The following is a 14,488-nucleotide window of genomic DNA, read 5'->3' as shown; positions in this document are numbered from 1 at the left end:
CGCCGCCGGGGTGGGCTGTCCGCGCGCTGGGCCTCGGCTCCGCCCGAGGGCGCGCCCCGCTCCGTTAGCGCGGAGGAGACAGCCCTCGAAGGCCAGGTCACGTTGTGGAAAGGGTTCTGGTTCCTGCCCCGCTCTGGTGTTCGGCACTTTAAAATCTCGGCCTTTAAAGCATGCCCTTCTTGAGTCTCGGTCCACAGGAAGATGGACGAGGGCATTGTATGGGGCACAGTGCGGTGTGAATCCTTCCTCGTCTCGGCGCGCAGGGCACGGATAGGCACATGTTTGACATTCATGTCGAAACTTAGAATCAAAACTGGTCTTCTGACGGTCACCGTTCTTAGGCAGACACTTAAGGCTCTGTTTTTTTTTTTTTTTTTTAAACAGACCGACCCTGTTTAAAAAAAAATAAAGAAAACAATTTGATAAGGAGTGAATTCACAGCTGGGGTAGGAGAAGCTCTTCAGCACTGCCAGTCCACTCTTGGTCAGACTTGCAATGCCCTGACTGTTAAAGGTGTTAAACAACATGTGTGTTTCTTCATCATTAGACACCTTAACTACCTCACACAGGTGTCACCCATCGTTTATATTAACTCTGCTTTATGGTTTGTTTTTTTTTTAAATGAGGTGATCGAGATGTAAAATAAGTTAGGAATCATCCCATTTATGAAGCTGGGACTTCAACTTCTTTATTTCTCCCAAATGTTTCAAATGTCCTAGTTATTTAAATATGTTGAGAAAAAGAGTATTTAAAAGGCACAACTCCAAAGAGTAACGTGAAAGAAACAAGGTCTAGTGAGCACAACCATTTCATGGTGTATTTTCTGTGTGTTCCTATTCTTTACAACTGATGATAGTTCAAATCTAAACCGCCGAGTGGAAATGAAGAGGACTCATGCCTTAAGCACGATTACTTTGAGTCATTTCCTTTCCTTCCATTTTCTCAGCCACCCTTGGGCCAGTGGTTGGTAAAGTGAGGAGTTACTGCGGGGTTGTGAGAACTCCTGTCTGTTCAGCATGAAAATCTTTCCTCTCTGACTGCCTTGCTAGGAGATAGGCTGGTAAACCTCCAACTTAACAGGCTGGTAAACCTCCAACTTAACAGTATTGGATAAGTAACTTTACTAATTTTGAAGAATGATGGCAATTTATTCACATGTTCATCTATATGATACAGTCGTATATGATGTGTAAACTAACGTAACTTGAAATCTGTGGAGACGTACAGAGCAGGACAAGAAGGTAAAAAGGCTGCCAGGCTTGGATACTAGGTTTATGGTTTTTAGACAACCAATTTACGCACAGCTCTTAAACCAGTACCTGTATAAATGTAAAGAATCAAATGAAGAATCAGTCAGAATTGCAGAACAGGCCAGAAAATAGAGAGCTTGTGGATTAGTTAGGAGTGGATGGAGCCTGCCCCCTTTTCGGATGTCCTCTCCTTCTAAAAGTAGTCAGACTTTAAAATGTTTACTCACGTGGTAGAATGTAAACTAGTTACTTCCTTTTTTAGGGTTTGATGTTTCAGTGTAAAAAGGCGGAATTAGAGTTTTTACAAAGTGCAAGTGAGAGGATAGAAAATATTGTCACAAAATATGTGCTACATAAGATATAGGATTCTCTTCACCAGATAATAGCACATATGAAAGGATGTGCTAAGATGGTGCTGAAGTTAATAATCCAAACTTATCTTGCCCTGAGCTTTTCAATCTGGGCAGATAACCTAAGGAAAAGCTTTAGTTAATCACCAGGAACTGAAGACATAAGGCTTCGTATTCATTCATATATTCTGACACGGAGAGGGTAGTTTGGGGTTTTTTTTGGCGACCTGTTCATGGCTATAGACCGTATGCAGCTTTGGAGAAGCATCCTGATTCCCTGAGCAAGTACCACACTAAATGTATCCTTGTTCCCCAAATCCTTGATGCCCTGTCCTGACTCCAGGCCTTTGCATGGGCTGTCCTTGGGCATGGGCGCCGCCTGTCTTCCCTTTCTTAGCACAGAGTACTCTGCCTGTTAATGGTCACACGTCGCCTTTGTCTCTTCCTGGATGAGCTCAGAGGTGGGACTCTGATCACTGTGGGCAGCCCAGCCTCTGCTGGTTTGTCCTCATTAAATACTGAATAAATGGGTATAATTTAGGGTAAACAATCCACCCATTTTAATGCCAACATTTGGCCTGTTCGACTCTCTTTTTATAAGTTATGTTGGAGCAGAAACGGACCCTCTGGCGGAACTGAGTGGAAAGTAAGGGGCTGGACCAAGGTGACACTGCGTAGCCAAGACCCTGTTTACCAGGCAGGACAGTTTCCTTTCCTTTTCTCTTTATAGCTAATCTCCAATGTTAAGAAATCGTCATGAAACATTGCAGACATAGAAGTACAACAAATGATAGAACAATCACGTACCTACCACCAAGACGAAGCAAGCTGTGATGAGGTTTCTGCTGTACCTTACTGCCTAATTGTCTGTCACTGGGCAAGGTAAAAGTGTAAAGTATGCAGCATACAAAAGCAAGACGCGAAATGGAAGCTTTAAAGGATTAGTCTCATACTGTACAAACCACATGTATGTGATTTGTTCATTTCTTTTTTGGGAATGGTTATTTACAATAAGCAATTTGAGGAGAAAAAGATTTCTGCTAGTTACCCAGAAACTTATCAGCATTTTGCATTTGTCAGTAGGTTGCAATATAGCTTTTGAAGGAGTCGATGGATTTGATGAAATTTGGTTTGCTAGTAAAAACAAAAACAAAAAAAATCAAGACAGACCTTAGATTATTAACTTTGTGCTTGAAGTCTGCCTTACTAAAACCAAATGGCTGTGCTTGAGTTTTCAGAGCATCTTAATTTCTGTAATATTGAATGGTTTCAACAGAATATACAAGGATAGACATTGCACAATGTTGATTGAGCTGATTGATGGTCTACAGAGTGAAAACCCCAGCCATAAGGCTTCCCTTGTGTGTATGCAGGGAAAAACGGCATTTTTTCTTAGTGGAAGCAGTTGGGACCACAGTTTTTAAATTGAATGGGGTTGGCCTCGAATGGGTTGAGAATATGAATTAGATTTGTTATGCTATTGAAGAGTGTGTGTGTATTAGCAACGTTTTTACTTTCCAGTTGCTAAGTTTTCACATGTGTTTTGCTGCTGTATCATGGAGTCCTGAGGATCAGTGAGAGCGTTCCTGCCTCCCTTTTGACTCCCCTCAGTCAGTTCTCTATCTCAAACCCCGCCTGGTCTTTCTAAAATGCAAATGTGATCACGTGAGTCCCGTTGGAGGATCTCCATTGCCCTTGGGATTAAAGTCCTGTCTCTCCCCCGGTATTCCATCTTTCACAGCTTCTATCCAGCCCTCGCCTGACCTCTTCCTGTCCCCTCTCTGGCTGCCATGTTTTTTCCCCAGGCCTTTGCATGGTCAGTTTTTGTTAAAACCTCCTCCCCTCCCCCAGACATCCCTGCGTGCATGCTTTTCCTTCATTTCCTCTCAGCTTGGACCTCTCTCCTCTGAAGCCTTCCCTGATCCCCTGCCTGATTTAGGAGGCCCCGGTGGGTAAATCTTTACACTTCGGGCCTCACTGAGTCTCCGCTGCTCCATTCCCACTGTGCTTCAGCTTGCCAGCCCCTGCTGTCCCCAAGGCCTGCAGCACCCCTCTGCTGCCCGCCGTTGGATTTGCTGGTCCTCCTGCTTAGAATGCCCTTCCCCCAAATACCTGGCTGCTTGCTCCTTGCCTAAAGGTCTTCGCTCAGACTTCACCTTGTCAGTGACATCTTCCCTGACCACTGTTTTAAAAAGCTTGTTGCCATATGACACTCCATGTGTGCGTTTTTCTCCATAGCGCTTATCATCCTCTGCCGTTTGCCCTTCTCCCCCGACTACATCTGAACGTCTGTGAGGGCAGGGAGTTTCTTCTCTTGGCTTTGATTATTGGCGCATCCTCAGCACCTAGGGTGGTACCTGAATGCCTGTCAGGTGCTGGGTGAATATTTGATGAACGGATCTTCAGTCCCTTGTACAGTATCCAGCTATACTATGTCTCGGAAACAGTGGGAATGAAGGAGAGTGCCCTGTGTGGGGTTGGAGTGGGGAAGGCTTCTGCGTTGGTGGCAGAGGCCAGAGAGGAGGCTCTCGGCCTGGTACCAGGGCCAAAGCCCCCGAGGTGGGTAGGAAGAAGTGCAAGTGATGCAAGAAAGGGGGCTGGTGAGGCCTTGGCTGGGCTGGGTCATGGCGCCGCACAGAGTAAGAGGAGAGAGGCTAGGATGGTTCTGGTAGTTATACTCTGAAAGCCTCGCGTCTTGCACATGGCGTGTGGTCCCTGCCTGTATTTCTAGCATCTTCACTGGTCAGTCCCTTGGTCCCTCGTGATTGCTCGGAGATCTCATTGTCACCTTGTCTGCAGCTGTCGTGATGAGCCCTGCTCCTTCCCACCAGGCTTTTGCTGCACTGTCTTTCTGCCTGAGCTGGCTCGCTCCTCGGCCCGGTCCGCTTCCACTCAGCTCTGCGTTATGGTGAAGCCTTTACCTCTTTCCACCTGCGTTACAGACCCTGGTCCTGTGGTACTTAATGCTTTTTTTTGCTCCCAAGTTTCTTATGCCTCTGTGAGTGCCAGGCCCTGTTTTGGGAACTAGCACGTTGCATGGGCTCATGCCTCTCCCCCTCCCAGGTTAGGAGTTTTTCGAGGCACAGACCCTCTGGCTTGTCTGTGTCTTCTGGGCTTTGCAAAGTGCCAGGAACATGGGAGGCAGTCAGTTAACAAGTGGAGACGGCTTTTGGGTTTTCTTAAGGATTTTTATTTTATAAAAACGTGAATCCCTAGATTATTCCTTTTTAAATAATTTATTTATTTTTGTTGAGAATATACACAGCAGAACGTACACCGTTTCAACAGTTTCTACGTGTGCAGTTCAGTGATATTGATTATATATTCTTTGAGGTGTGCAACCATTATCATCCTCCTTTTCTGAGTTGAAATTCCTAGACTTCTAAATTAAAATAAGTGTTAGAAATGAAACGTTTCTCTATTGCCTCCCCAAGTGATTTTGAAGTTGGTGCCATGCGTAGAGCTTTGCTGTACACAGGGAGCAATGAATTTCTTTACCTTATCTCATTGAAGCCTCACAGCAGGAAGCGGAATCTTGAAGATGTTAAGTAACTGACCCAGAGTCACAAGGCTTTAAGTGATGGAGTTAGAGCCCTTGCAGGGCCTGGCCTCTAATTCTGTTCCCTGGGAACTCTAGGGAACGTTTTGACATAAAACTGTACGTGCAGGGAGGTGGGCTGTTATGCTTCCATTAGTCAGTATGGCAGTGTCCTTCTGTCCAAGGTTTCTTTATTCATCAAACAAATGATTATCATCTGTGTGCCAGGAATGAGCAAAAACCTAAGTCCTTGGTCTCAGAACTTACAGACCTGTGTGTGGGGAGAAATGGGAGGGAGACATTAAACAGAAGATCATATCTGTGAAAAACCTGTGACACAACCTTGCCACAAATCGAATCTGACTTGGACTTGGACTGATCAAGCCCGTAAATTCAACTACTGATTCACAGGAAACACAGAGGGGAGGACTTGCCAGAATACACTTACAGGGTTGCCATCAGCAAAACTCAGAATGTGGGAAACTGCAAGACCAATAACCTGGTCTCCTCAACAAAGAAAGAAAAAAGATGGAGGGGGCTGTGGATGACAAGAGATTGGAGGCATATCAGCTAATTGCAACATTTAGAGCTTATTTTCATCTGAGTCAGACTGATTTAGTCATAGAAACACAACTAGACATCACTTAGGGTATTTGAGATACTCATTTGTTGTTATCAGAAATTTGAGCCCTGACTAGGTTCGTTTTCAAGGAATTATGTTTTTAGCTGTGATGGTAGTTTTGTTGTTATGTTTAAGAATCCTTACCTTTTGGAGATGCATACAGATATTTGCAGATGAAATGATACATCTGGGATTGGCTTTGCAATTCTATGGAAGAAGGAATGGGTGAGGGTGTGGCTGGAACAGGATTGGCCATTGGCCCTAGGTTGATGGTGGTGTGGGTACTTGGGGTTCTATCTATTCTACCTTTATGTATATTCAGAATTCTCCATAATAAAAGGCAAAAAGAAGGTTATGAAGGAAAGATCAGGGGTGCATCTAATAGGGAGATTGGACCTAAATGGGGATTGGGGTGTCAGGAAAGACTTCTGGTGAGATTCACTCTGGAGCAGAGAGCTGAAGGGTGCTTGGGAGTTAACTCGGTAGAAGGTGGGCAGAAGATTCTGGGTAGAGGGAACAGCTTATGCAGAGACCCTGTGGCAGGAGCAGAGTAAGGGGAACTGTTGTGCAAAACAAGGCTCGAGAGGCACCTGGGTGTCAAGCACATTCTTTTTGACAGTAGGGAGGATTTTCATCTTAATATCATATGAGGCCCTTAAAGCATTGTAGGAGTCCTGGTGGCACAGTGGTTAAGAGTTCGGCTGCCGGCAGTTTGAATCCACCAGCCACTCCTTGGAAACGCTGTGGGGCAGTTCTACTCTGTCCTATTGGGTCTCTATGAGTTGGAATCGACTTGACGACAGCGGGTTTGGTTTTGGTTTTTTAAAGGGTTTTAAGGAGCCCTGGTGGCACAATGGTTAAAGCACTTGGCTGCTAACCAAAAGGTTGGTGGTTCAAAACCACCAGTGGCTCCGTGGGAGAAAGATGTAGCAGTCTGGTTCCTTAGAGATTTACAGCCTTAGAAACCGTATGGGGTCGCTGTGAGTAAAGGGTTTTTAGTGGGTACGTGACATGAAAGCATTTCGTGTAGAAAAGCTCATTCCTCAAGAGTCCTCTGTAGATTGAATTGGTGATGGCTGAAGGGAGGGAATTGTGAGTATGGGAGCCTGATCTGGTGGTAACTCAGTCTGTTCAGGTTCCTATCTTTCCAATTCTCCCTGCTTTGGTGCCTGGTAGGGTTAAATTGCCCCAGTTCTTTGAAGTTTGGTGTGGCCATGTGACTTGCTTTGGCCAACAGAAAGTGCTGTGTTACTCTGGGTGGAAGCTCTAAGAGAGGTGTGCTTTGTCACATTCCCTTTTCCTATCTCTTAACTACAGGAACACAAGGGTGGGGCCACTCTCAGCTTGGGTGCTGAGCCTCTTAGGTGACCTGTAAATGATGTGTACTTTCAGCAAGGAAGAAACCTTCACGTTAAGCCAAGTCACAAGTGATCTGGGGCTTGTTACTGCCAAATTGATGGTTGCTGATGACAGCAACAACTTCATCGTAACCTAGGCCAGTGGCTTTCAAAAGTTTGCTGTCCTGACTGGCAGCATCAGCACCACCTGGGAACGTGGTAGGAATGCAGATTTTCAGGTCCCACTTTAGACCTACTGGGTCATAAGCTGAGGGTTTGAGGCCCAGCAGTCTGTGTTCTAACAAGCCCTTCAGGTAATTCTGATGCTCTCAAAGTTGAGAACCACTGCCTTAGAGTAAACTGAGACAGCCTGTTAGGAGACTCTGGTGTTAATCCTGGTGGAAAGGGATGGTGGCTGACTAAGATTGAGATTGTGGGCTTGAGGAGAAGTGGGCTAAGAATAATTTCGGGTTAAAATTGATAAGGTTTATTGGTTTGGATATGAGCGACATTAGGGGAGAGGTGTCAGACAGAAGTGGATGGAGATGCTGTTCACGGTCCAGATAAAATATTCTTTTTCTAAGCATTTATGCTTGCTTCAGTTTTGGGGTTCAGAATCAAGTAAGGGAAAACATATTAAGAAATAAGGAAAATTTTGTTGACTTCCTTTGCTCAAATACCAGCTTCTCAAGCCTTCATTGACAACTTCCCTTTAAAATTTTACCTGCCCCCGCTCTCCTGATCCCTTTGCCCTGATTATTTTTTTCCACTGCACTGTCCACCTTACTTATTACATTTATTATTTATCATCTGTCCCTTGAATGGAAGCTCCATGAAGACAGGGAGGCTTGTCTCCCTTCTGTATCCCTAGTGCCATGCCACACATGGCAGGGCTCAGTGTAGGCACACTGAGTGAGTGGAGTACATGACTGCATGTTGAGATGTCATCAGTAGGAGTGTCAGCCCTGGACACTGTTCTTTTGACCAGATAGAGAGCACGCAGCACAGTTAGGACTGGAGGGTGGTGAGGGAAAAGTGGCTGACTTAGAAGCTTCTCGAGTTTGGTCTGGGGATGTGAGCTGGATGGTGCTGAACAGTGTCTGGTGTCTGGGTCATCAGCCCCTGACAGCAGTCCTCCTCCTGAGTGCCCCTTCTTCCCTTCTACTTCAGATTCCTCTTCCATGTGATAGCCTCAGATGAAGGCAGAGCTGGCGGGAGAGCACAGAGAAGTTTTTCTAACTTCAGGCACCTTACCCATTGCCATCGAGTCGATTCCAACTCATAGCAACCCTACAGGGCAGAGTAGAATTGTAGGACAGAGTAGAACTGCCCAATAGGGCTTCCAAGGCTGTCATCTTTACAAAAGCAGACTGCCACATCTCTCTCCTGCGGAGCGGCTGGTGGGTTTGAACTGCCGCCCTTTCGGTTAGCAGCCAAGTACTTAACCACTGTGCCACAAGGGCTCCTTCAAGCAATTTACTCTTCCCTAAATAATGCCTCAGTAGAAGCAGCACTACCCAAAATGAAAGCTTAAACAAAATGAGACTATTGAGAAAGTTGCATATGAGAAAGTTAAGATTTTTCCTCCGTTTTGTTCTCTTTCTCTTTATTGCAGTGGAAATATACACAACGAAACCTGCACCAGTTTGGGGAGGAACAACTCAGAAAAGGAGGGTAAGAGTGGTTGTACAAGTTGGTTTATTTTTTAATCATTTATTTTTGTTGTTGAGAATATACACAGCAGAACATACACCAGTTCAACAATTTTCTACATGTACAATTCAGTGACATTGATTTCATTCTTCAAGTTGTACAACCTTTGTCGCCATCCTTTTCCAAATTATTTCACCACCACTAACATAAACTCAGTGCCGCTTAAGCAAAAGCTCTCCTTTCCTCCTCTCTCCCACTCCTGCTAACCACTAATAATGTTTGTATATTTCCTTATTTCATATAAGTGAGGTCATACAGTATATGTCCTTTTGTGTCCGACTTCACTCAGGATGATGTTTTCAGGGTTCATCCATGTTGTGGCATGTATCAGGACTTCATTTCTCTTTAGGGTGAGTGATATTTCATTCTATGCATATATCACGTTTTGCTTATCCATTCATTTGTTGACGGACATTTCGGCTGTTTCCACCTTTTGGCTATTGTGAAAAGTGCTGCAGTGAACATTGGTGTACAGGTTTCTATTTGCGTTCCTGCTTTTACTTCTAGGCATATACCTAGGATTGGGATTGCTGGGTCATAGCCTCTCTTTTGTTGTTTATCTAAAATTGAGTACTTTATTTGTGGAGGATGAGTTGGGGTTATATATCATGCTTGACAGTTATTGAGTTCTTTTCTGTTGAGTTCTGAAATCTGCAAAAAAAAAAAAAAAAAAAGTATTTGTTTCCTCAAAATTCAACTGCTTATCATGCTTTTAAAACTAATGATAGTGATTCTTGTTGTCCAGTGTCTACTTTTTAGAGGCTAATCTCGTGGATTTCTTAGTTACCAGTATGTTACAAGGAGCCCCGGTGGCACAGTGGTTAAGAGCTTGGCTGCTAACTGAAAGGTCTGTGGTTTGAAGCCACCAGGGGCTCCACAGGAGAAAAGACCTGGCGATCTGTTCTCATAAAGATTACAGCCTAGAAAATCCTATGGGGGTAGTTCTGCTCTGCCCTGTAGGCTTTCTATGAGTCAGAATCGACTCAACAGCACACAACAACGATATAGTATGCTTCAGGCTGCCTTTGCTTTGTTCAAAGGGATCTTAATGAATTAGCAGATTAAATCAATAAAGGGCAGAAACAAGGCAGAGACGTGCCCTCCTACCAGGCCCCCTCCAATGAGTCAACTAGAGTACTATTGAGGAGTATCTATTGGTTCAGAAGAAGAAATAACAAAATCATAGGTCATTACCTTCTCTACTTCATTTGGGGAGGAGGTCCTGGTCATTTTTGTAGGCTGATACGCTTCTAAAATAGCAAAATCTGTGTCCTGATGGCGCATTAGAAGTGAACACGTATTGTCTTTGTTCCTCATTTCCACCTCTTGCAGAGTCCAAGGTGGATCCTTGGGGCAGAGCATGCTAGTCCATGGAGTACAGGCACTGGGTGTAAGTGGAGCTGCTGGACCTTTGAGCCTGGCCCTGTTCTTGATTGTGCCCTGTTTGTGGGTTGCCCTTGTCTCATAGGAGCTATTGTTGCTTCCTTTGGTATCCGTAGACTGCTTCTCTTATTCAGTTATTGGCCAGAGATCTCTGAGCTGGTCCCTTGCAGCTGCCCTGGTCCTGACACCCTACCTCGCTGCTCTTCTTCCTTCAACTGTGAGTTCCCTGGCACAGGAATGATGGACAGGGTATGATGTAGCAGAGACTAAGTTGTGAGTTTCAGCCTAAAGCCTACAAGCATTTTATTTTCAAGGATGCACAATTTCCTGATACATCATTATGGCAAAGTAGAAAGCTTAATTATTAATTTTACAATCAAAATAAAGTTTATAAAAAAATTTATAATACAGAAAAGTGAAAGGAAAATAACTATAAGCTCACCAACCATAGTGCTTAGATATCTTTCCAGTTTATCTTTTCCGTTATCAAACTAAAAGATGTACACTGAAGACCGTTTGTTCTGTGAGGCTCTTAGCCAAAAATAGTCCTCTGCTTCACTCTACCGCCTTTATTCCCGTTCCCCAAGGCAACCTCTGTTCTTTTAGCTGTGTCTTCGGTGTTTGTCTATATTTTAAAAAGCAGCTTGCTTCCTTTGCTAATTTTAGAACTTTCAGATTTATATATTATAGATTAAGTTCATCTGTGGAATATGAGGATTTAACTTTCTTATACTCTTTCCTTCCCATTTTCCCTCATCACTTCTTCCCACTGTCTTCGTGTTTCCAGTTATCTATTCCTACATAATAAGCTACCCTGGAACTTAGTGGCTGAAAAAAACAACATGTGTTTGTTTATAGTTTTGGAATTTGTGTATGATTTGCTTGGGTAAGCTTGTCTCTGCTCAACATTGTTTCAGCTGGTTTCATTCACAAGGCTGGCTTGTTGGTACTGTTACAGACCATGGCTGATGATTCTCCCCAATGTGGGCCTTTCCATAAGCTGCTTTGACTTCCTCACAGCATGGTGGCTGGTTGCCAGAAGGAGGACGCAAATCCAGCTAGTCCATTTAAACGCTAGGATGAGAACTGGCAGAGTGTCACTTTTGCCATATTCTGTTGGTGGAAGCAATTACAGGCCCGGACCAGATTCAGGGTGATAGAGAAATAGGCTCTGCCTCTTGGTTTTGAAAGTGGCAAAACATTTTTGTCCTTTTGTAATCTACCAGTTTTTTTTTTTTTTTAATACAAATTGGTTAAAACTAATATTTATCAAGTGTTACATTGTTCAGCTAACCCATGTACTCATGTACTGTGATTATTTTTCCTTTCTTGTATGACTTTTGTTTTTGTGGTGTTTTCCTGGTGAGAGTGACACCCCTCCATTCATGTTAGAGACCTGTCCCTCCTCTGTTCCAGGTGGTCCTATAGGGGCTGCCCAGCCTTCCCAGCCACTGAGGAAGGTATGTGACCAAAGCCTGGTCAGTTATGGGGCCTGCATCACCCTGGCCACATTGCTTGGTTTAGGGATGAATGTGCCACCTAAGGCCTGCTAGGTTTCTTCTGGGATTTTATATCAATTCACTGAGAGAGAGACACACTCCTCAGGGGTTGCAAAGCTGCGAGATGTTGAAGGTGGAGGTGTCTACTACCCTGTGCCTTCTATTACCATGTGTAGCCCTAAGCAATATTCAGGAACACCTCTCTGTTCTGTCATGGAGCTGCTAGCTTCATGCTCTGTATGCTTTTTGATCTTTTTCTTTCCAAATATAAGGGTAGTAGTTTTTTAATTTTTAATTTTCTTAACACGTAAGGTCATATATGTGTGTGTGTGTGTATTTTCTGTGAAATATAGTCATATCATTCCTAAGAACGTATTAAAAAAACAGCAGTATGATGCTTAACTCCTACCACCCCCAATTCCTGTACCCCTTAAAAACCCCTGGTAACTCCTTTAAGTTTTAATTTGTGTTTTTTTTTCCTTAAATTTCATTTATTTTGTTGTTATTGAGAATATGCAGAGCAAAACATATACCAATTCAACAGTTTTCTATGTGTACAATTTAGTGACGTTGATTACATTCTTCCAGTTGTGTAACCATTCTCACCCTTCTTTTCTGGGTTGTTAACAGAAACTCATTAACAGAACTCATAAGATTCCTATCTAATCTTTCGAGTTACTGTGGACAATCTCATCCCATATAGATAGTTCTTAAAAGAGCATCACACTCAAGGCAGACCTTTTTTTACTAGTTGAACTAAACTATTGTTTGATTTTAAGATGACTTCAGGGGATAGTTTTGATTTAAGTTTTAAAGATTATCTCAGGGTAATAGTTTCAGGGGTTCATCCAGCCTCCATGGCTCCAGAAAGTCTGGAGTGCATGAGAATTTGAAATTCTGTTCTGCATTGTCCCCTTTTGATCAGGATTCCTTTATGGAATGTTTGATTGAAATGTTCAGTAATCGTAGCTGGGTACCATCCGATTGTTCTTTTCTCACGGCAAAGGAGGCAGTTGCTCATGGAGGCAATTGGCTACACGTTCCATATTCTCCTTCTATTGATAACTCTCCTTCTTCCTGTGTTGCTTTAGGTGAATAGAGACCAATTGTCGTGCCTTGGATGGCCTCTTGCAAACTTTTAAGACCCCAGGCACTATGCAGCGAACTAGGAGTTAGAGCAGAAGCCCTAAACACGTTATTAAGCCAATTAAGTGGGATGTACCATGAAACCATGACCCTAAACCTCCAAACCAAGGAACCAAATCCCATGAGGTATTTGGTTGTACATAAGCAGCCTCAGCAGCTACTCTTTTTTTTGTAAATAGATCTATCACACAACTTTTGTCAATTAAACTTTTTATAGGTATACAACTTATTGACAGTGGTTGTAATAATCAGCTGTGCAACCCTACCTTAATTAGTGCGATTTTTCTATCACTGTTAACCACCTTTTTCCCCCTCCCTCCCGCCTTTGGTAACCACTAATAAACTGGTTTCTATACATTTGCCTTTTCTTGTCTTTTTATATAAGTGAGGTCATATAATATTTGTTCTTTTGTGATGGGCTTATTTTGCTCAGCATAATGTTTTCAAGCTCCATCTCCATACTGTAGCATCTATCAAGACTTCATTTCTCCTGCTGGCTGAGTAGCATTCTGTTGTATGTATGCACCACATTTTGTTTATCCATTCATCTGTTGATAGGCACTTATGTTGTTCCTACCTCTTGGCTGTTGTGAATAGTACTGCAGTGAAAATTGGTGTACAAGTCTTTGAGTCTCTGCTTTCAAGTCTTTTGGGTATTGTTTTTGTTACCTAGTGCTACTATAACAAATACAACGAGTGAATGGCTTTAACAAACAAATTTATTTTCTTACAGTTTAGGCGGCTAGAAGTTCTGATACAAAGCGTCCGCTCTAGGGTGAGGCTTTCTCTCTCTGTTGCCTCTGGAGGAAGGTCCTTGTCTCTTCAGCTTCTGTTTCCTGGTTCCTTGGAGATCTCCATGTGTCTTGGCATCAATCTTTCCCCATCTCTGCCTGCCTAATCTACTCCTTTTATCTGTTGTAAGAGATTGACTCAAGATACATCCTACACTGATCCTGCATCATTAGCAACAGAAAACTCCTTCCCATATGGGATTATAACCACAGGCTTAGAGGTTAGGATTTACAACACATATTTTTGGGTACACAGTTCAGTCTATGACAGGTATATGTCTACAAGTGGAATTGCTGGGTCATATGGTAGTTCTATTTTTAGTTTTTTGAGGATCTGCCACACTGTTCTCCACAATGGCTGTACCATTTTGCATTCCTACCAGCAGTGGATAAGGGTCCCAATTTCCCCACATCCTCATCAACATTTGTTTTTTTTTTTTTTTTATTTTAGCCTAATTTGTGTTTTTTAATCTCCATATTTTCATTTTTCACTCTGAGTGCTTCAGTATTTTCTTTCCTTTTTACAGTGATTACATGTTATATTTGTAATTTTAAAACTTTCAAAGTAAAAGAACTTACGGACAAGAGTTTTTTTTTTTCCCTTTTGTCTCTCTATTTTTTTAATTGTACTTCTGGTGAAGGTTTACAGAACAAATAGTTTGTCATGAAACAGTAGTACACATACTGTTCTATGACATTGGTTAACAACCCCAACATGTCAACTCTCTCCCTTCTTGACCTTTCTTTTTTAAAATTTATTTATTTATTGTACTTCAGGTGAAGGTTTACAGAACAACTAGTTTCTCATGAAACAGTAGTACACATATTGTTTTATGACATTGGTTAACAACCCCACGAC

The 14,488-nt window shown here is 42.9% G+C and overlaps 1 protein-coding gene across 1 annotated transcript in view; it reads left to right on the top strand.

The window, feature by feature from the left end:
* Window positions 1-372: 372 nt before the first annotated feature.
* NSD2 (nuclear receptor binding SET domain protein 2) overlaps window positions 373-14,488 on the top strand; it is a 90,717-nt gene continuing 76,601 nt past the window's right edge. The window contains exons 1-2 of the mRNA XM_023737982.1: window positions 373-2,567; window positions 8,713-8,771. The gene's annotated coding sequence lies outside the window, so the exon portion shown is untranslated. The remainder of the gene's footprint in view (window positions 2,568-8,712; window positions 8,772-14,488) is intronic.

This window comes from Trichechus manatus, unplaced genomic scaffold, assembly GCF_000243295.1.
Source record: "Trichechus manatus latirostris isolate Lorelei unplaced genomic scaffold, TriManLat1.0 scaffold00111, whole genome shotgun sequence".
Taxonomy (NCBI): Eukaryota; Metazoa; Chordata; class Mammalia; order Sirenia; family Trichechidae; genus Trichechus; species Trichechus manatus.
This window is presented reverse-complemented; position numbering and strand designations above follow the sequence as displayed.